Here is a 20,570-nt window from a genome sequence, read left to right as displayed (position 1 = left end):
TTTTCTCAGAAGCTGGGCTGAGCGAGTCCTCCAGCTCCCTATTGTATCTCCTCTAATAGAGTCGTACTGTACTTGATGGGATGTGTTCTGCAGCTGGGGAGAATCCCATTGTGGCAGGCACAGTGTGGTGTCTCTGCATAATAGTGGGACACTGTGAGGCCCCTCTTCAGCGAAGGTTGTGTTGGCCCCAGTGTTGCTGACTGTTTTGTTTTGCAGCCGTATAAGGCTACTAGGAGCTCAGTTCCCTTCAGATCAAAATCTGGTTGATAAACATGTGGAAATATTCCCAAATAAAAATCAGTATTTCCCTTTGTGTGGGGAAGGGGAGCTGTCTCAGCAGCACATCCACCTAAGAAACCAGTGGTCACTTTGCAAAGCAAAATACCTTGGACTTTACTGTCTGGTGCCTTGTGTTGCTCCACGCCTTCTCCGGGTGGTTAAAGAGCAGCCTGCTGTGCATCCACAGGGTCTCCTGGCACAGGTGCTCCATCTGCACAGAAAAATGTAGTGATGCCATAAGCCAGAAATCAAAGTGGGAAGAAAAGAACAAGTGTGATTACAAGCAGTAGCGGGGGGGGGGGGGGGGAGGCTGGGGTCTGTGCCCAAGAGAAACTGGGGTGGCCCTCCTGGTTAAACCTTTGGAAGAGTAGGATTCCCCTCCCCCATCAAATTTAATGTTTCATTTGGGTTTCTGCACCTTTTCCTGATAATTAGGGGTCTTGGTAAGTGGAATTTGCTTGTAAACAGCTCGTTGTACTTGTGGGCTTTCCTTTTGTTCTTTTATTTATTTATTGTTTTAAATGGAGGCATGAGTGACAGGCTGAGCGGCCGCAGAAGGACAATTTGCATGATCTGTTCCGTCAAATAGGGTAGAACATGAACTTAACAAGGGATGCTGGCAGCACATTCCTGGCTGAACTTGTCAAAGGGTCTTGTATTTCCCTGCTGTCAGAGCAAATCTTTTGGCTGATTGCTGGTCCTTGGTAAATGAAATCTGAAAGCACATTGGGGCATTCTGCAGTTCAGTGACCATTAATGATCGCCATTTGAAGTTCACTAAACTTCCGGTGAATGGATAGCAGCTATATAACCAGCAGGTTGATGGCTGCAGAATAATAATATTTAAAAAAAAATATCCCTGTGTTCCATGATGTTTGCTAAGAAGTAGGTTGATCCAGCTGTGCTCCTCCTCTGGGCCTCAGGATGAATGACTTATGGCTCTTTCCCATAGTTCAAGGCTCCTGGATTTAGCATGTTAGGAGCTGGGATTTATTGTAGTGTGGACATCCAGGCAAGTGGCTGTTCTTCGAGATGGGCATTCATGTATTGGCGTTCAGCAAATACCGTGATACTAAGTTGAGGGCTGGTGAGCATCCATGAAGTACCAAGCACATGGCTAAAAGCAAGAGGAGGAGGAAAGCACTCCCCTTCCAGCTCTCTGGAGGGGTCGCTGGCTGAGTGTGTAGGATGGGGGCATGTGGGTTGGAGCCTGTGTCTTCTTGTCTGCCTCTGCAAATGTGTTACCCAGAAAGTAAGGTTCCAATCTCTTTCAGATCCTGCGGGGAGGGTATGTGTGTGAGAAATGTTCATCTTCCTTCAACACCTCTAATCCCTTAAAAATCTGAAGTTTTTCTGACTCTCTAATATCTGATGCCCTGTGACACAGGGTTGTTCGAGGGTCTCTGTGCCCCTCTGGGAAGTGACCCAGGTTGAAGAGGAGACCAAGGGCCTCTCCTGTCCTGTGCCTCAATAGCTGCCTCCCCTGGGGCTTGCTCTTACCCCAGGGTGAGGATCTTTCCATGCCACTCACTGCCTCGCTCTCTGAGGGTGCTTGTGGGGGAACTGCCTGTGTGTTTTCACGAGAGGATTTCCAGCCTAGGTAAATAATTCTAACCAAGCAGCAGGACCCAATGGCACCTCATTCTCTTTTGAGTGAGCTCCCAGCGTGAGACAAATAAGGTTGGACAGGTACGTAGCCCTTCTGCTCTTCCCTGCATAGCTCAGGTGGCCCCTTTTCCCATCCCTCTGGTATGTTCTTGAGTTAGAAGTACCTCCTAGGCTGAGTCTGCCTCTGAGCTGATCCGTGAAGTGAAGGTGTTGGGGAGGGGATGGTGTGAAACTGCTAATTTCTAGGTCACGGATAATGTGGAGACTTGGATCTTTCAAATGTTGAGAAAACAGTTCATGTGAGTGTAAGTGGCACGTGTGACAGAGCAGTTTCCTGCAGGATGGTCCCACCTGCATCTGCTCTCTGTCCTTTGGGTCTCTGCTTGTGAGCAGTGATACCAAGAGGATCCTACTGAGTTAGGGAACTGCTGCTGCAAATACAAGGCAATGCAAAAGGGTGGGATTATGTACAGAAAGGTGTGTACATGGGGCAGACGTTTTTGTGTACCTGTGTGTAGTGCGGTAGCAACAAAATATGTTCCAGATTCCCTCTGCCCATGCACACATGGCTTCAGCTGCTCTTTGTCTCTGATTTGTATCATCTGAAGAAAGAGTCCTTGTCTGTGCTGCTTCTGCCAAAGCACGGGATGCTCCAGAACTCAGCAGTCCGTCTTCCTGAGGTGGTCAGTTGGTCTTTTCTAGGGTTCATTCTCTAATAAATTCCTTGCCTTGTCACTTCTGTGCTGCAGGAGCAGTTGAGGTGAGCACCCAGGCCTCTTTCAGAGTATCCAAGACTTGCCTCTCAGGCAAGCTGAAGATGGGAATCAGCCCCCACTAGCTGCCACGCTTGTGTTGTCCCAGGAAACTTTGTGCAGGTGGTGGTGAGCTCCACACCTGATTGCTGTGATGGTGGCCACAGTGTCTTGGGATCTGTGAAAAAACCTCCTGTGGAGGACAAAAGGAGAAAAGCTGCCTGTGCACTTGACCGCGTTTGCTGAAGTTTTACCTTGCCCTGTGCCCCCCCAGCCTGCTAATGCATCCCTTCTGTCAAGCCTGATCCGTGTTTGCTGACATTTTTAATGTCACTGAGCGATCTTGTATCTCTGGTGAACTGTCAGTGTAGAGCTGACTCGGGGCAGAGAGTTTATCATGTTCTTCACTTTGATTAGCTCAGCCTTGTGGGAGGGTAGCAGAAAGCAGAGGAGGCTTTCTTTGAATGCTGCAACATTTCAGATATCCCCCTAAACCATCTCGATAGAGAGCCACCATCCCATCTGCCAGTTCTCCTTATGTGCCTGTCATGTTGATCCACAGAGGCCCCGTGGGTTAGGACTGAGGTGCAGAACCTGAGCTATGTTGTTGGAGCTGGATGCTTAGGATGTAAATAGCAGAGAGTGCTTCATGTCAGGAATGAGGGGCACCAGTGGAGAAATATGTGCAGAAAGCAGGAGGCTGTGGGTCAAGATTTATGTGAAAAGAAAAGCTGCTGCAGCTAACAAGCTATGAGCAAGCTGCTGCCCCAAGAGTATCCGCAGGTAGCCTAGATAAATTCATTAGTGCTTATTCTAACACAAGGATCAGCTCTCGTTTCTGCTCCCTTTGCTCTTCCAGGAGCCTCTGCGGTTTATTGTTCCAGGTCCCACTTGAGTTAGCAGCATCGTTGGCCCTGTGACAGATCCTCACCCTGCGGGAATGGAGCCAGCGCTGTGTTAGGCTGAGGACGTGGTGCCTGCAATCACAGGGTGGCCGGGAGCCTGGGAATGGGAAACCCGGCAGGCAGCAGGAGTGCCAGCACCGCTGGCTTTGGGAGCACGTCACAGAGGGGAGAGTGGTTTGGTGGAGGGAGGAGGTGGAAGAATGGCGGTGAAGCTAGATTTTCTTACAATTAGCTTGTGCAAGAAAAACATTAGAGGGGTGATGAAGGTGTCAAAATGGCCAGACCAAAAGTCTAACCCAGATCCTCTGCGTGCCAGAGGCCAGTAGCTGATGCTTGCAGGTGTAACAAGGAGAGCATGGTTTGAGTCAGCTTTCTCTGGTTCCCACCAATTTCCTTTTCAAGGACTGTGAGCTGGCAGCTGCCCCTGGACCACTGTGTCTAGCACCCACTGGTTTTACTACGTCTGTCTACCAGGAACTTGTACGCCCTTCTCTAAATCTGCTCATGCTTTTGGTTTCTACAGCATCCTGCAGCAATGAGTTTTACTATTTAATTATGCATTAATTATGTTCTGTTTGTTCACATGTTGTGTGGAGGTGCAGGTCCTTTTGTTTCTTTTAAACCTCCTGTCAGATCATTTTCTTGAGCCTAGGTCTCGCATTGAGTGAAAGAGCAAGTAAGTGTTTCCAGTTCTTCTCCCTTGTGTTATTCTTGACTTGAGACCTCTGCCATACTCTTGCTCAGTTGTCTCTCTTCCAAAGCAGCAGAACTAGTCAGAGGGCCGGCACAAAGGCACTTGCGGGCTCTCTGACTCTAGAACTGGGTTGTGGAAACTATTTTTAACACTGTATACACTATCCTGATCTTCCATTTCTTCTCTGGATGATATGCAGTTAAAAGATAACAGAGGAGTGTTTTATGTAACCACTAAGGGTTTGTTTTGTTCCTTGTTTTTCAAACGATATTGTATTTATTTTTAAAAAAAGACAATCTTCATATCCATCACAGAGCTACCTCTTTCTCGGGACAGCTGTTCTGGCATGTTTGACCATCTTTGATTTCTGTTCACAGAGCGCAGCATGTCTTTAGATACAATAATAATGGTTGCTTTAGAAGTGGCAGAAAACTGGTCCTAGTTTGACATCCTCCTGAAGTCCAGGAGAGTTTTTATGAAAGGCAAGGGTTGAATGATGTGTGTGGATGAATGCAACTTTCCTTCTCTGGGTATCACAAAACAGAGTTGATGGAGCCTTGGGGAGCACAGCGTGACCGTTCTGGGGGTGCCATGGCTGCGTGCGGAGCTGGCCTTTTCCAGGCCCAGCCTTTATTGATCTGTAGATACTTGTAGTTGGAAGCAAACTGTTAATACACATGCACAAATGTTTTAAGGTCACCTACTCATATTCTGAAATCTGACAGAGGAAGCATGTAATAGGATGTTTTTGTTAATATTTGGCAACTAGAAATAAACACATCCTAAACAAACAAAGATTTGCTAACAGCTTTTTGTCTCTCCTCTGAATTAACAATTCCTGCTGCCTTCGGGGTGGGAGGAGGAGCTCAGTGCTTCTCAGGCACTTGGTGCTGAAGTGTTTTGAGTGCTTTGGACAGAGAACATTGAAATGGGTGCAAGTGAGAAATGGTTTATTTTGTGGCCCATATGCCTGGAAGTTGCTTTTGTGAGGTTTAACTTCTTGAGGACTTACTGTGATTGTTGTCTATTGCCTGTTTATTGGGTTACTGCCTACAGGGAATATAAAATGCCTAGTTAGGTTAGAAACGACGGGCAGGGATCCTCAGGCAGAGTGCTTCACAGCCAAAGCATCAAGCACATGAGTAGATGTTGCCAGTTAACTGCGAAGAGCTGCTCATATGCCCACGATGCTCCATGATTTGCTGGTTTGCAGCATGGGTGAGTGCTCCGAGACTCTGTCAGACCTTTCTTCAGTGGAAGCTGTGCTTTCCTGGGCTCCTCATCCCTGGTTGTAGAGCTCTTGGCTTTGGAAAGTCTCTCTCAGAAGGCAGGAATGGGAGAGGTTGTAAATGGAAATTAAAGGAGAAGCGTGACTCCAGGGTTAAGGGGAGTAAGAGTGTCGTTTCCATGGAGAATAGGAAAGAAAAGTGCCCATGCAATGGCATTGGTTCATAGTTGGAAGGAAATGGAAGAATTGCTTAATACAGCAAAATGACTGTGTTTAATAAATACTTTGCTCTGTATTTAGAGAAAGGCAGAGGATGCCATATCACTGAGCAAGAGATTTGCTGTTACAACGTGATTTTCTGATAACGTTAAGTGGTAGCTTTCGATTGGCATTTTGCATAGCTGGTTTACAGGACTTTTAAAGAGCTGGCTGAGAAGCCCTGGACTGTTAATAAGTCTTTGAACATGGGAGAAGTTCTAGAGGACTGGAAGAAAGCTAATGTTGTACCAGTAATTTAGAAGGGCAAATGGGATGACCGATGAAGTAATTATAGCCCTATCAGCTTGACATTAATTCTGGGCAAAGTAATGAAAAGCCAGATATCATAGTTGATTAATAAAGAATGAAAAGAGGGTAATATAATGCCAATCAATGTGGATTTATGGAAACTAGATCTTTTTCAAACTAACTTGATATTTTTTTTATCAGACTACATGTTTGGTTGATAAAGGTAACCATGTCAATGTAATATACTTCTGGAAGGCATTTGACTTGGTACCTTATGACATTTTGATTAAGAAACAAGAGTGATACAAAATCAACATGGCACACATTACATTGATTAAGAACGAGCAAACTGACAGCTCCTAGCATTTAATTGTAAATGGGTAATCATCATGGAGTGCATGTCTTCCTAGTGGGGTCCCACAGGGATCTATTTCTCAGACCTCTTGTATTTAACACTTTTATCAATGCCCTGAAAGAAAACATAAAAATCATTTTCGATAAAGTGTGCAGATACTGAATCTAGGAGGCGGCTGCTGTTGGATTTATAAACAGGCAGTGGTGAGTAGGAGTAGAGAAGCTGGATCATCTCTTTCTTTGGGACTGATTTGACCGGTGTGGGATGCTGGGTCCCTCTCTGGCATCTCTGCATCAGAAAGGATTCTGGAAACTTGAAGGCTGGATGAGAACTGCCAAGACCCACAGAAACACTCACCATGCTGTAAAGCCCCTGAGAGCCATCTAGGGTACGGAGAGAAGGGAAAGGGAGACTTGGCTGTAGTCCCTAAGTATCTAAAGGGAGAGCTGAAATGTGGCGAGAGGTTCCTCCAGTCTAGCAGACAAAAGCATAAGCAGTTCCAGTGCCTGGAAGCCAAAGCGAAGTAATTCAGGTGCAGATTTCTACAGTGAGGGTAATTAACCGTTGGAACAACTTACCGAGGGCTGTGGTGGATTCTCCAGCTCAGGAGGGAAGGTTTTTTCCTAAAAAGATCAGCTCTGGTTCAAACAGGAATTAATTTGGGGCAGCCTCGTGGCCTATGCAGGTCAGGCCGGCCGATCACGGCGGTTTCTCCTGCCGTGATAATCTTCAACTGTCCGTCTTGGCGTAGCTCTGGCTGTTCCGTTGCCTTGCGGTGAGAGCACCCTGGAAGGCTCCTGACTTAGGGGAGCGTGGGTGGCGCGGACGCTGCGAGGCTGGGGACGGAGAGGACGGCATCCCGGGGAGTGTGGTGCTGCCAGCGCGGGCAGGAGAGCTCTCCTGCTTCGAGGGCTGGAGCGCGGCAGCCGTCCACGACTTCTCCTTTAAATCTGTCGTGCAGCTGTCTGAACTCTGAAATTTCTTTCACTCTCTCCCTCGCCTTGTTAACATGTGTTGCCTTTGGGGTAATCAGGGAAAAAATATTATGTCCTTTTACAATTACCGGGTTTTGGAATATTAAAATGTCTCTCTGCATCGGCAGTGTTATTTTGATTGGTATTCTAACCTTTGACTAGCCCATAAAGCGAGCCGCTCTTCAAGCCAATATTGCAGGACTGAAATTTAATTCCGAAATGATTCCAGATAATAGGGAGACAGATAATATATGCATGAAGGATATTATGTTTGGACTAAATGCAGCAGGGCCAGGGCTTGGGAGTTGAATAATAGCCCAGAGTGAGTTATAATCTGTGGGACAGAAATACCTTACTGTCAGGGCCAGGAGAGGAACTCTTAAATCAAAGGGAGGGAGATGAGGAGGGAGTCGAGGATAGTCATCTCAAAGGGAAAGGGCATCCAGGAGAGGCCTTAAAGGAGCAGCCCTCTCCGTCCCGCTGCAGAGGGACCTGTCCTCTCTTTCTTACTTAACAAGGAGTGCTGAGCAAAAACACATTTCCAAGGAAAACCAATAAGCGGGGGTTGTGCTGGGAAGAGAGGGTGAGAGTCTGCAAGTTCTTGGCAGTCTTTTCCCTTTCCTCCTCCTGGACTCATTAGAAGGGGATACAGGATGGGTTGATGCATCAGACTTCTTTGCTTCCATTTCCCTAGAAGTTATAACCAGATGGATGGAGGGGATGTTGACGTGGTGGGTTTGCAATACGTTCTAAGGTATGGTGCTCACGTAACGCAGAGTAACCGTCAGGGTTGCTTTTGGTATCCACTTTTGCATAAAACAAAGGAAGCAGGGGCATGGCGTGTGGGCTGCGTGGCCAGTAGTTGTTGCTCAGGCATCTGCTCTCTGCCTTCTCAGCCCAGGAGTCACTGGCAGGCAGGGTTGTCTCCCTCCCTCCGAGCTGCTGCTCAGGCTGGTGCCTGGAGACACAGAGTAGGAGCATCCTACGTGACAGCTAGGTACAAATTCAGTGCCTTTTGAATACTGGAGGCTTTAAGAAACAACACCCCCCTCTGGGCTGTCTGCCCCAGGGAAGGAAACTTGCGCTTTTTGCTATTTGCTCCTCTGCAAGTGGCGCTTCGGAAGCTGCTGGCAAAGCACAAGCATGGTGGAGCAGTCAGCAGGGTACTTTTTGCTCTGCAGTAGCTCAGCCCTATAACTTTAACCTGTTAGGCAAGGCATTGAGAGTTTTTCTGTAGCTAGACTTCGCAGAGCATTGCGGAATACTGTGCCAGCAGCTGTCCCGGGAGGAGGGGAGCTGAGCAAGCGGAGATGGAGAATGATCTCTGCTGCTGGGGTGACACAAACCCATGTCGATATAACAGGCTTTGGCTCAGTGGCATGAGCTTATAGTTTCAAAGTAATGATCCCAGCCTCGCATTTCATTTCCTTTTCTTGCAGTCTCAGGAGCTGGTCTTGCTACAGCTGAGAGGGGCTCTAGATGCAGCCTGGAGGCTTCACTGGTTTTGGATGACTTGAGCAGTAATATACATGCCCATCCCAGGAGGGCAGAAAAAAGCAGTGTCCATCTTCACCTAAATCAAATGGTTTTGTGTGTTTCCCCCTCCTTTGGCTTTTGTTGTTGTTTTTTTTTATTGCATCCTAAAAGATAGGAGCAATTTTCTGTGGAGCATGCGTCTGTACAAACTGTTCTGGGAGCAGACGGGAAAGTTGTGATCCTCAGAGGGTTAATGTAAGTTTTTGGTCTTGGTTCACCAGAAACTAGCTAAGTTTCCTGGCTTGCAAAATAGCGGATTAGGTTAGTAATTACTTCTGGCCATAAAATCCACAAGTGTGTGAAAGAGCACTCTTCTTGCTGCCAAACTCATGCCAAGCAGAAGGTTGTAGGTTGGGCACAGGCAGCCAGTTCCTCTCTCACTGCTGTTCAGACTCTGCTGGGTGGGTGAAGACAGACGCTGACAAGGTCCTATTACATGGAAGCCATTTAGAGATACTCCAGTGCAAAGGGGACATGTCAGTATGTCCGTCCTATTAACAAGAAGCTTTTCCCTCCTTCCTGTAGCTATCCTGCGTGTGCTTTACCATGTGTTCATCCCACAGCATCTCACACACCAATTAACTTCTTTACCATCGGGATTCTCCTACACTCTCTTTTGCTAAGACACTGTCCTGGTTTCAGCCGGGATGGAGTTAACTGTCTTCCTAGTAGCTGGTACAGTGCTATGTTTTGAGTTCAGTATGTGAAGAATGTTGATAACACTGATGTTTTCAGTTGTTGCTCAGTAGTGTTTAGACTATGGTCGGGGATTTTTCAGCTTCTCATGCCCAGCCAGGGCACCTGACCCAAACTGGCCAACGGTGTATTCCATACCATGGGACGTCCCATCTAGTTTAGGAACTGGGAAGGGGGGGCAGTGATTTGGCCGCTCGGGGACTGGCTGGGTGTCGGTCGGCGGGTGGTGAGCAATTGCCCTGCGCATCATTTGTACATTTCAATCCTTTTATTACTTACTGTTGTCATTTTATTAGTGTTATCATTATCATTATTAGTTTCTTCTTTTCTGTTCTATTAAACCGTTCTTATCTCAACCCAGGAGTTTTACTTCTTTTCCTGATTTTCTCCCCCATCCCACTGGGTGGGGGGGAGTGAGTGAGCGGCTGCGTGGTGCTTAGTTGCTGGCTGGGGTTAAACCACGACAGACACATTAAAATTGTGCTAGGCACATGTTAAAATCTCACCTCTTTTCCTAGGCAAGGTGTTTTGGAGCCTAGTTTTAGCCTTTGGGACAAAGCAGTTTTGCATACTGCCCTCAGCGAGGACCTGGCACAGGTGGAGAAAGCCCAGAAGAGAATATAAGAAGAATCAGAGGGCTGGAAGATGTGACCTCCAGGGGAAGATTGAGGGGTCTGGGATGTTCAGCTTACAGAAGACTAAGCAGAAATCATTTTTGTAGGAATTAAAGTACTCAGAGGAAGGGAAAAGTTTATTCTGCGTGGCTGCAGTGGACACAGCTCTTAGTCATGTCCTTACCTGCTGCGAGGAGATGAATAAACAGTCTCCGTGGGTGAGAACAGGGATGCAGGACCTTTAGGTCTTGAGATTTTTAGAGTTTAGAAGAGTATAGTGGGGATGGTTTGGGTGGAGATGGTCCTGCCTTGAAGCAGACAGTATGGGTCATCACTTGTCCCTTCCTGCCCCGTTTGCTGTGACACCTTCTGTGCCCTTACACTTGGACACAGGCTGTCTGCTTTCCTTGGGACACGTTGCTGAAACTCGGAGTACCTGAGCAGGGAAAGAAGGGGTGGTTGCCCTGGGTGCCACGTATTGTGTCCACTCCTCTCCCAATGCCACGTGCCCTGATCAGGATGTTTGTACAAGGAAAATCCCAAGGCAGCCTTTATTATTTGGCAAAGCCTTCAAGCTCCAGCAAGGACTGGGGCTTCCTGGTGTGACACATGGTAGGGATAAGGCAGGAAGGTGGTTATTCAGGAGAAACTGAAGAACACAATTATCTTGGCCCCATGTAGCCTGCAGGTACTGGACAAAGCAGAGAGGAGTATTTGTTCCTTTTGTACTTTTTTTAACCAGTACAAAAGCTTTGCCTTCTAGATGAAATTTTAAGCAGCGGTTTGCCGAGTGCACTGCAATGGTTGCTCTACCGAAAGCATCCTTGTCTATGCAAGTGGTTGGGGGCAGGTTGACTTTGTGGTTCTTCTACGTGCACATCACCGTAGCCTGCAGGCAAAAGGCGGAGAGGCAGCTGCTCAGACCTTGCGTGCTGCTCTTCCCGCTGAGTGCCATATTGCTTGGCTGCACCTCACTATGCCTGCGCTCCCCTTGCTGGGGGCTTCGAACATCTGTCCCCTGCACTGAGAAGCCTCCTGGTTCCCATCTGGCTGTGCGTGCACTGCTGCTGAGGTTAAACATGCTGCTCAGGCCTTTACACCGTGAGTCTGGTTGCTGCTTGCAGGTTGAGGAGGGAGCCACGCTGGCTTTCCTGGTGCTGCCTGTTCATGGGGCAGTGTGCTCTAGGTGCCAAAGACAAAGTTTTGGAAAGAGCAGTTGAAAGCAAGCAAAATAACCCACAATGATATCTAAGCAACTTGTGCTTTTGATAAGAAATCTTTCTGCAATGTCAAGGTTATGCAAGCTGAAGTAGCCTGATGGTCTCCCCAGTGGAGTCTGGAGAGGCAGGGAGTTGCTGCGGGGCTGGTCATGGTGTGACTGGGACCTGTCAGCTGGATGCTCTCTGTAGCTGGGGGTGACGGTGTGTACAGTGTGACCGGAGCACGCCTGATGTGCCACACGCTTGCATCCAGACTTGCCGTGTAATGCGCCCTTTGCGTGGCAGCCCGGGAGCAAACCAGGGAAATCATAAGGATGGTCAGAGTGAGGCCCTCGATCTCCCAGTGAGAGGGTGTCTGTCCGGCACAGGTCTGGTGTTTCACCTGCACACAGGACTGTGGCTGTGCCTGCGGGGCACCGGCACTGTTGGCAGAAGCTGGAGGCCTCCAATCTCATGTGCCTGCTTATGTCAAGGTGTGGGGCAGCCTGTGTTTTCCCACGTTTCATGCGTACTGCGGTCAGCTGGAGAGGCTGGAGCCTTCTGTGTGCCCTGGTATTGCGAGAGGCAAGCCTGACCCCGGGCCTGACACAGCTCCCCGCAGTCAATACCAGAGCAAGGCATGAGGAGAAGGGATTAGAGGCAGGGCATGTTTTACAATAATCCTGCAACGTGTGCTGCATTCCAGGCCAGGAGGAGCTAGGAGGCGAAGGCACAGTGCGCGAAAGATGGCCTTTCCCAGAGTCCTGTGGGTCAGGCGAGGGGCAGAGCATCCCTGCATCCCAGCCCTTCAGCTGGAGCTTTATGTGGGTACCAGCACAGCTGCCTAGTTCCTGGGAAAGGAGCTGTGTCCTCTTTTCTCTGCATTTAAAAGATGGGAGCTCCACATAAGAGCATGAAAATGGACCTGTGTAGTTCTCTGCAGAGGGATGAGGGGTTAATCAGATTTTCTAGCCTTGGGGATTAAAACATCAACTGGTTTAGTCCTCGTTGTCCTACCAAGCCAGCATGGCTAGAAGAGGGAGAGTGACGGCCTGACATCTCCACCAACAGCAGCAGGCTGGTTTATGGTAGCAATCGGCTTGCCAGTAAGTGGGAAGAGCTTTTTTGGTATGAGGTGTTCCTGGTGCCCTGTGCTAAGCGTGATGCACTATCCTGCTGAAAGGAATGGGACTTTGCTACTGCTGTCTTGGCTGGGAAAGTGTGGGTGTGCAGCCTCTGCCCCATTGCACAGAGGCATACCGTGGCTTGGCTTTTGCTTGTCATGGGCTCGATGTAAAGCAGCAAGAGATGCTGAACTGGGAGATAGGAGATACAGTAGCGGAATTTGTATATTAATAACTTACAGTGCTTCACACTCATTAAATTAATTAATTAAATCCTTCAGAACCCCAAGGCTACTAAGCAAGTTGATTTCAGAGTTGGGATTAAAAGTCTCCTGCTGCCCTTTCCCCATGCTGGCACAGCACTTCTGGCTCCATCCTGGCTTTTGCTCTCTCCACTTGCAGGTTTCCTTGCTTGAGCTCTTTGCCTGCAGCCGGTGGATTGGATCTATCACAGTGGCTTGCTAAGAACTGGCTGGAAACTCTGCAGATGTGATCTGCTTTTGTTTAGGAAACAGTCCATCTTTTGCCCTTGTCTAGGCATGAACTTCTCATATTTTGTGGCCCACTGGGGAGGGACACTCTGATCACTCCAAAGCATGAGCCCAACCAGGGGCTATCTCACAGCGGCTGGTTTTCCCAGTTGCCTGGGCACTGTGTCCTACAGACTGGGACCGCCTCCTTGGGTGTTCTGATATGAATGTTGCTGCCGGCTCTATGGGGCATCAAAGCTCCTGAGCAAATGGGCCATCCTGAAGTCGTGGTCTGGCTTGCTGCACTGTAGCCTTCCCAAGCTTGCTCAGTACCCATCCAGTTCTCAGCAGTGCCCTTCTGGGTGCCAGTAGGTGCAGAGGCAAGATGCTTATATTTGCTGACAACGTGCATCTTCCCTTCCTCATGTTGAATCTCGTGTTGAAAAAGCTCATAATGATGTTGTTTGATGTTTTCTTGGGCATCCTATCCACAGATGAATATACAGGTCTCACTCATGGCTGATGGATCAGCTCCACCTCCCTCACCTTTCTTTGAGCCAAGATACTCTAGCATTTCTGCACTGCACTCAATATACCTTAAAGCCACCAACTTCCATTAAGCCACATAGGATGGAGTGTGGCTGAGGTGGTCTCTCTCCTGCATGCAGTGGTTGGCATCCCCAGCGGGTTTCAGTGACGTGGAGATGAAACCTCAGCGTGCCGTTCTGCCAGCACTGCTCCTGCATGCATCCTGCAGATGCATTTTTAAACAAACTGGATATTTAGCGTACGGTCTTGCGCCAACTTCAGGAAAGCCTGCTCTCTGTGCTCTTCCAGTGTTGTAACCTCTGTCAGCCTGGCTCTGATTGATGGTATTAATATTTTAGAGATCATTTAGGATCTCCGCCTTGGCTGTGCCGCTCGCTAAGGGAGGAGCTGTCCTGCGTGGATGTCTGCAGCTGCCAGAGGAGCGTGCTTGCTGCCTGCCGGTGTGTTTTGGAGGAGGCAGGTCTGCAGGTTAGCAGGGCCACCAAGACTAATGGGAGCACAAGGCCTTCAAAGAGCAAATTGCTAGCCTCCAGCATGTGCAAGCTGGCCCTTTCTGTAGATGAGGGTCTTTCAGCCTCCCTGGAACACTCCCTTCTGTCCTTGCCTCTTGGCAAAGGGACCAGCTTCCCTCTGGACGTTGTCCCACCGACTGCATTTGGCCAAGGTCCTTGCTGTGGAGGGGTGTCCCCATGCCTCTGCTCAGCCCTTCCAGTTGCTGGAGCTGGCTTCAGCGGAGCTGCCAAACCCAAAAGAGCTCTGCATCTCTCCTGTGTTTTGAGTCTCCCTTTGCCATTGCATCATGTATGATTTAGCCACATGGAGTTGGTTCTGCTGCAGTCTTGTCTGTGGAGTCAGTCTTTAAGCTCAAGTCGCAGAGTTCACACGTGCCCTTGCGGCTCCCGGATCCATCCCTGGTGCTGATCGGGAGGTGACTGACGTCCTTTGTCAGTGCTCTGCAGCGCACCATCTCCAGCTGCGTCTCAGGAGCTGCACGTGGACCCATCCTGCACCTCCCTGCCTTGCGCTCTGCCCTTGGTCTGCTCTAAACAGTGGAGCTGCGTGGCCATTCCTCTCGGTGCAGGAGAGCTCTGGTGATGCTCTGCTTGCTCAGCCTTCCCCATGGGGCCCGGATAAATCCAGCTGTGGGAATGGGGCCAACGTGCTGCAGGGACAGGGGCTCCGGCAGATCCAGGAGACAGTGAAGCTGTGTGACTGAATCCCAGACTGTGTTTGCTCTGCCTAATTATCAAAAGTATGAGTTTGTTCTGCTAGGTGCACATTATGCCTTTATTGTGGTGTAATTATGCCAGCTGCCTATGTTTAGTGTCATAAAAAGGAATAAAATGCCCATTACCCGCCTAAAGAATTCTTCTTGTGGGTTTTTTTTATTTTTATTGCTCTGGAGTACACAGTGGGGATATCTTTGATCGGCAATTCTCCATGTAAAATAGCTAGTGAAATACTGTGCCTTTCAGAGAGCTCCTCCAGCCAGCAGCCTGCGAAGGCAGCTGGCCTGCCAGCCTCACCTGGCGCTGCCTCTGCTGCTTACTGCCAGCCCGATCTGGTGGTCAAGATGGTGAAGCCACCACAGTGCCTTCCCCTGCGGAAGCTCAGCTGCTTCCCGGCAGCATTTCCCTGCTGCCAGCCCGGTCCCAAAGCTCCCTCCTGCCGACACGGCGCCCGAGAGGTGCGGGGTGCTTTCGAAGCCTGGGAGAAGATGCAGCCTCTCTACCTGCTGGAGCTGTTCAGAAAGACACAACGGTGCCTGGGTCTGGCCGAGCTATTTTTCGGACAGAATGAAGCGTCAAGGAGTCCCGTGCCCGGGGGGAAACCCATAAGGTAGTCGAGGGAGCAGCACGGAGCGATGTGCGAGTGGGAGCGGTTATACTCCTTCGCCCTGCCTCGTCTGGAGCGCCGAAAACACAAGCCAAGCAGCATGAACCTGCCAACGGCCTGGCGGTGCTCTTGCAAGAGCAGGGATGCTAAGCCTCGTCCCCCAGCCAACTCGCGGCCCCTGCAATTGGGCTTTGGCTGCTTTGGGGTTTCTTGTGGCGTCTAGATATCTGGGGCCGTGTTCCTGTGGTGGTGAGAGATGCCTCGGAGGAGCCTTGTCCTCCAAGAGCTGAGGTTCTGTGCAAACATCAATTACTGAAACACATACTCCTGCCAGGGAAGAGCGGCTGGAGGCTTGCTTTGTGTGTGTAAATGCTAGGGGCATTTTGGTAATATTAAATCATTTCTGATGGAAAAAAAATACAGAAAACCCCAAATCCAAACCCCACATCTTTAGAGGTTGTTAAAAGCTGCCTCTCTGCCTTTCCTTCATCTAATAGTTTCAGTCTCTAATTGGAAATGGACTTTATTAGCCTCATTAGGAGCGGTTAGTGCTGGCTATAGATAGCTCTTAAATATATGGTTTCAGCGGATGGTAAATCTGTTGGTTTAGTTGGCTTATTTTTCAACTCGATGATCTTTTCAGCAGGTCCCCGGTTCCCCCAGCCCAGCTGTGCCACAGACACCTCACACAATGTCCCTTTTAATTCCCTCCGCTTATTTTTTACGTCAGGTGTTCCTTGAAGTGGCCTTCACAGTTCTCCACCCTTTCAGCCGACGACTACGTCAGGGGAAGATGGACTTGCGCCTCCCCGCAGCTTCATTGCATATGCACACGCCGTCTGCCCCGGCGGCACGATTGCCTTGGTGAAGAATCCAAGGGGCTGCTGATAGCAATCATTGATTAAGAGGGTAATTGTCCTGAAAATTCAGATTGATCAAAAGGCAGAAATGATAACTTGTGTAACTGTGTTTAAAACCACGTCCTGTCAATAGGGGAGACTGAGACGTGGCGAGCAGAAAGCAGGGAGAATTGGATGTGAGAGCGGGTGAGTGTGCCTGTGGTTCGGGGAGGAGGGGGAGCCATTCTTCCTTGGGGTCCGTAGCAGGATGTTTCTTGTCACTGACGCTGGGCTATTGGAGATTCAATCACTTTTATCTTCCCCTCTCTCTCAATCCAAATGCCTTTTCATATTAGAAAATTAGAATCAGCTCTGCTCATGCAAGATTTATTAGCTCTGCTGAGCAATACCACAGAAGAGTAAATGATGTCGCGTTTCAGGGGCTTTTTACACATTATGACCAAACTTGCAACTTCTTAAGTATTCTTCCATTGAGCCACTGCAGGGTGTGAAAGGGATGGGGAGACAAACTTCTCTCTGGAAATAGTTCTGCAGCAGTCCGGATGTCTCTTCTTTATGATCAGAATGATTGGATTTGGTTGCTAATACAGATCTTTTCTTTGGGCTCAGTTTCTGCGCTTATTGCTCTGGAAATCAAACTGTAAGATTTGAGCCTGTTTATCACATTTTTTTCTTGGTTCCCTTTGTAGAAACACTTTTCGCTGCTACAATGTATGTCTTTGGAGCTCTGCTGCTAGCTGGCACTCATTTACATCTGAAGAAGACAAATCTTGTTTCCTGCTCAAATTTTTTCCCTTGTGTTTTGCACTGGGTGGCTGCTTTTTTAAATGCCTTCTGACCCTGTGCCGTACACAGCTCATGTTTTGCGTAGTGATGGTCCTTTGGTCTTCAGGCAAGCTCTTTAAAGACATGAACGAATTTAGGCTCATAACGTCAATAGATATTATTGTGGGGATATTGAGGCACTGGGAGGTTGGAAGATTTTCCTATGAATCCACATCAGAGATTGGAACAGAAATTAGGTCTCATCTCTCCTGCTCCTGGACTTCAGCCACAAGGCTTGTTTGTGAGGCTTTTCGCTTTCAAATCGCTTTGCAGGCATTAAATCCATGCAGCATCCCCGTGGGCTGGCTGCACAAGAGGGTCACTCAGCCACAAGAGTCAGAACGACTGGCTCTTGGGAGTCTCTGCCTGAGGTGCTGTTCAGTTTTTCTCCCCATCGCAAAAATTAAAGCATTTGAGATTCACCATATTTCACTGATGATATACAAATCACTGGTGCTCCGCAGCACTCCACCCCTCTCTCAATGGGCATTGTGTATGTAGCCCCTATACAAAAGTAGTGGCTGTTGTCAAGGTAAACACCATTTTTCTGCTAGTTCTGGTTTGGAATATTCCCTAAAGGGAGCAAATTTTTCTCCAGCCATGATTATTTGGGAAAGTAGACAGCACCACACAGGGATGCTGATACCACTGCTCAGTCTCTCACACCAAAACCAGCATTAAACAACAGAAGCCAGAATCAAGCCGTGGAAGGGAATAGTCCGTTCATAGCTTCATCTGCTATCATCGTCGTGCGGTGGAGCCCAGCACCTGCAGATGAGCTTCTGCCAATCTCTTGTCTGTTTGGATCTGACTTTTCCTTGACATGGCCAAGCTGCTGGGAGGATTGCAGTGCAGACAGGGCAGAGGAGAGGTTGCGGTGGCCTTGTGGTAAGGTTCTCTCTCACCCATCAGCATAGCCAACACAGGTCATCAGCATGGCTCATCATTGTGGGCTCCAAATGCTCAGCAGCATCTTCCGCTTGGCAGGTTTAAAGGGACTTTGTTAACAGGCAGCGCTAATGACATTTAAAACAACACCATACTTGGACCTGTCCAAATGCAAGTCTAACTTGGCACAAAGTTTTGCCATTCATCTTAGCAAAAGGCATTTCTGAAGAGCTGCTTAAAGCTGCGGCTGGCTGGCAGGGAGGTTTCTCGTTGAGTGTTGGTGCTTGGGAGGCGGATACACTTGACAAGCAGAAGGACTTGACTTTTTCCCCTTCTGTGTACAAGCACTATGTATTATTCAAGGTCTTCTTAAGTCAATGCTGGGTTATTAATCGGTCGCTTCTCTGCATGTTAAATTTGCCTACTAATTTCGAGGCTCTGGAAGAGGACTGCGGCTATGAGCTTGCACAGTATCTTCCCTCCGTGAGTCTCCGTACACCCACGTGTGCGATCTGGGGCTGCTGCACCCCCTTGCCTTGGGTTCAGATGATGTGGTGCTGCCCGCACACCAGCCACACGGGGAGGTGAGCTCCGGGTTACTGACTTAATGTTCCCTTTTCCAGATATCACTGATGGTGAGGGGGAGCAGGGGCAGGGCCAGGGCAGTAAAAGCCTTGCCAAACCTTGAGGGGCCAGGCAAGACCCCAGCAAAGCACTTCCTAAGGACTAGGGGTACTACAGTCCCGGGTGACACTGGAGAGAGATACAGCAGTGTCCAGGTCTGGGGCAGGCATTCTGCACAGCCCAGGAGGGGTTTGCTCCACGAGATAGGTGCTACCCACCTCCCCTTGGCTCCTGCTCGGTTTGCAGGCTGATGTAGTGAGTTATTTGCAGCCATTTTGGAGACGGCCTTGGTGTCTTGGGACTCTTCCTTCCCTGTCCCCCAGCCAGGCCTCCATGCTCCTGTCTCCTCTCTCTCCACGAGCTCTGGTGGTGCTGCCCGCGGTAGGCACGGCACACGGGCCAGCAGCGCCTGCACGTTCCAGGAATCACGTCAGCTGTCATTACTTACATTACCTTGATTGGGAACAGTCAGTTATGTCACCGTCCATCATCGTGTCTCTCCTGGGAGATGCTGAGGAAGGAGGAAAGGAGCAGGAATTATAAAGTGCTTCTGCGGTGCTCCGCCAATCCCACGGCTCCGTTGGCTGAACATCTGTCATCAGACAGCTTGAAGAGAAGGTGCTTTGTCTGATGGATCTTCCCATTGCAGCTCCACAGGGAGGAGCCTTCTGCAACACTGGGACTGCCCCGAGGGAAGAGCACTGGGGGCTTTTGTGGAGTTTAACTTGAAGGGAACGATGCCGCTGCCTGGAAGGCTCTGGGGGGACCGCAGGAGAGCCTGCTGGACAGCCGGGGCTGTGGGCTGGCCTCCTCTGGCTGAGGGCTGCTTTGGAGCCGGGTAGAGTTACCAAAACTATCTCCGGTCCGAATGAGGCAGAGCTCGGACTTGCACATTGTCCCCACGTGTGACTGCAGAGGATTCCTGGCCATGTCTCAGGTGAGAGTTCATCCTCCCTTTGGCTGTGAGCTCCACATTCTCCTAATGAGAATGAGATTTGGCTTTTGATGACAGAAACTTCTTATTTCTAATGGAAAATGATTTCGAAAGTTTCCAGCCCTCTCTGCCCTGATTGATTTGGGACTCTGGCTCCAGTTCTAGCAGCGAGTCCCTTCGGCTCAGGTGCCCCTCGCAGGCTGGGGGACAACACGTGGCAGTAGCTGTGTCCATCTCTGGTGGCAGAGCCCATGGTGCCATGTATGGTGGGGAGGACAGTTTGTCTGTCTAGCAGCCTCCTGTGAATAAATTTGTGCCTGAACTCAAGATGGGTTTCAGAGGATAAGGAGGAACAGGAGCTCCGTGGCTGTGGCCAGGAGGTGTGCCAGGGCTGTAAGGCCAGGTTCCCCAAGGCTTGTGTGACCATGTCTGTCAAGGCTGAAAGCGAGAACGGTTCAAGAAGCACACGTTGCCCGGAAGGACACACTGGAAGGTGGGGAAAGCAGTAACGCCTGCCTCCTTGGGTTTCTTGCTATATGCGTGTTGGTCCTGGCACTGTGACTTTGGGAGGAACACTACCTGTTAAGCACAGTGCTCACATTTTAATTTCTGTTAGCTGGGCAGGGAGCAAGGGTGGTTTGGTAGCAGGTGGACCTCAGCGATACCCAGGAGGTGGGTGTTCAACCCAGCTGGGGCCTGGCAGTGCCTCTCCAGAGATCAGGCAGCTGGAGGGGAGGAAAGCCAGGGCGGGAGAGGGCTGCACCCAAGGACTGAAGTGAGGAAGAGAAGAAGTTTCATGGTTCTGTACGTTTCTCCTTGGAGCAGCTCCATCAAAGGCAAGACTACGGTCCAAAAGCAGCTCTTAAAACACAGAGGAGCTGGCTGGCACCAGCAGTGGCTCACAGGTGCTGCACAGGGTGTGCATGCGGGGAGTAATGGGCAGCTGAAGCAGCCTGGTCTGAGCCAGGGCTGCGCAAGGCATCTTGTGCAAGTACAGCCAGCAAGCTCTGACCTGTAATCCATCCTGTCATTTAAACAACTTGCACTATATAGAAGCGATGCTTTATGTGAGCCAGGGGCATTGCTGCTGTTACTCTTAGCTGAGTTTGAAGA

General features: G+C 49.5%; 1 protein-coding gene across 2 annotated transcripts in view; it reads left to right on the top strand.

Annotated features, from left to right (window-relative positions):
• ERI3 (ERI1 exoribonuclease family member 3) overlaps positions 1-20,570 on the top strand; it is a 136,558-nt gene that overhangs the window by 53,628 nt on the left and 62,360 nt on the right. The window lies entirely within an intron of this gene.

Source organism: Buteo buteo, chromosome 10 (assembly GCF_964188355.1).
Source record: "Buteo buteo chromosome 10, bButBut1.hap1.1, whole genome shotgun sequence".
Classification (NCBI taxonomy): domain Eukaryota; kingdom Metazoa; phylum Chordata; class Aves; order Accipitriformes; family Accipitridae; genus Buteo; species Buteo buteo.
The sequence above is the reverse complement of the archived record's forward strand: the minus strand, read 5'-3'. Positions and strand labels throughout refer to the sequence as shown.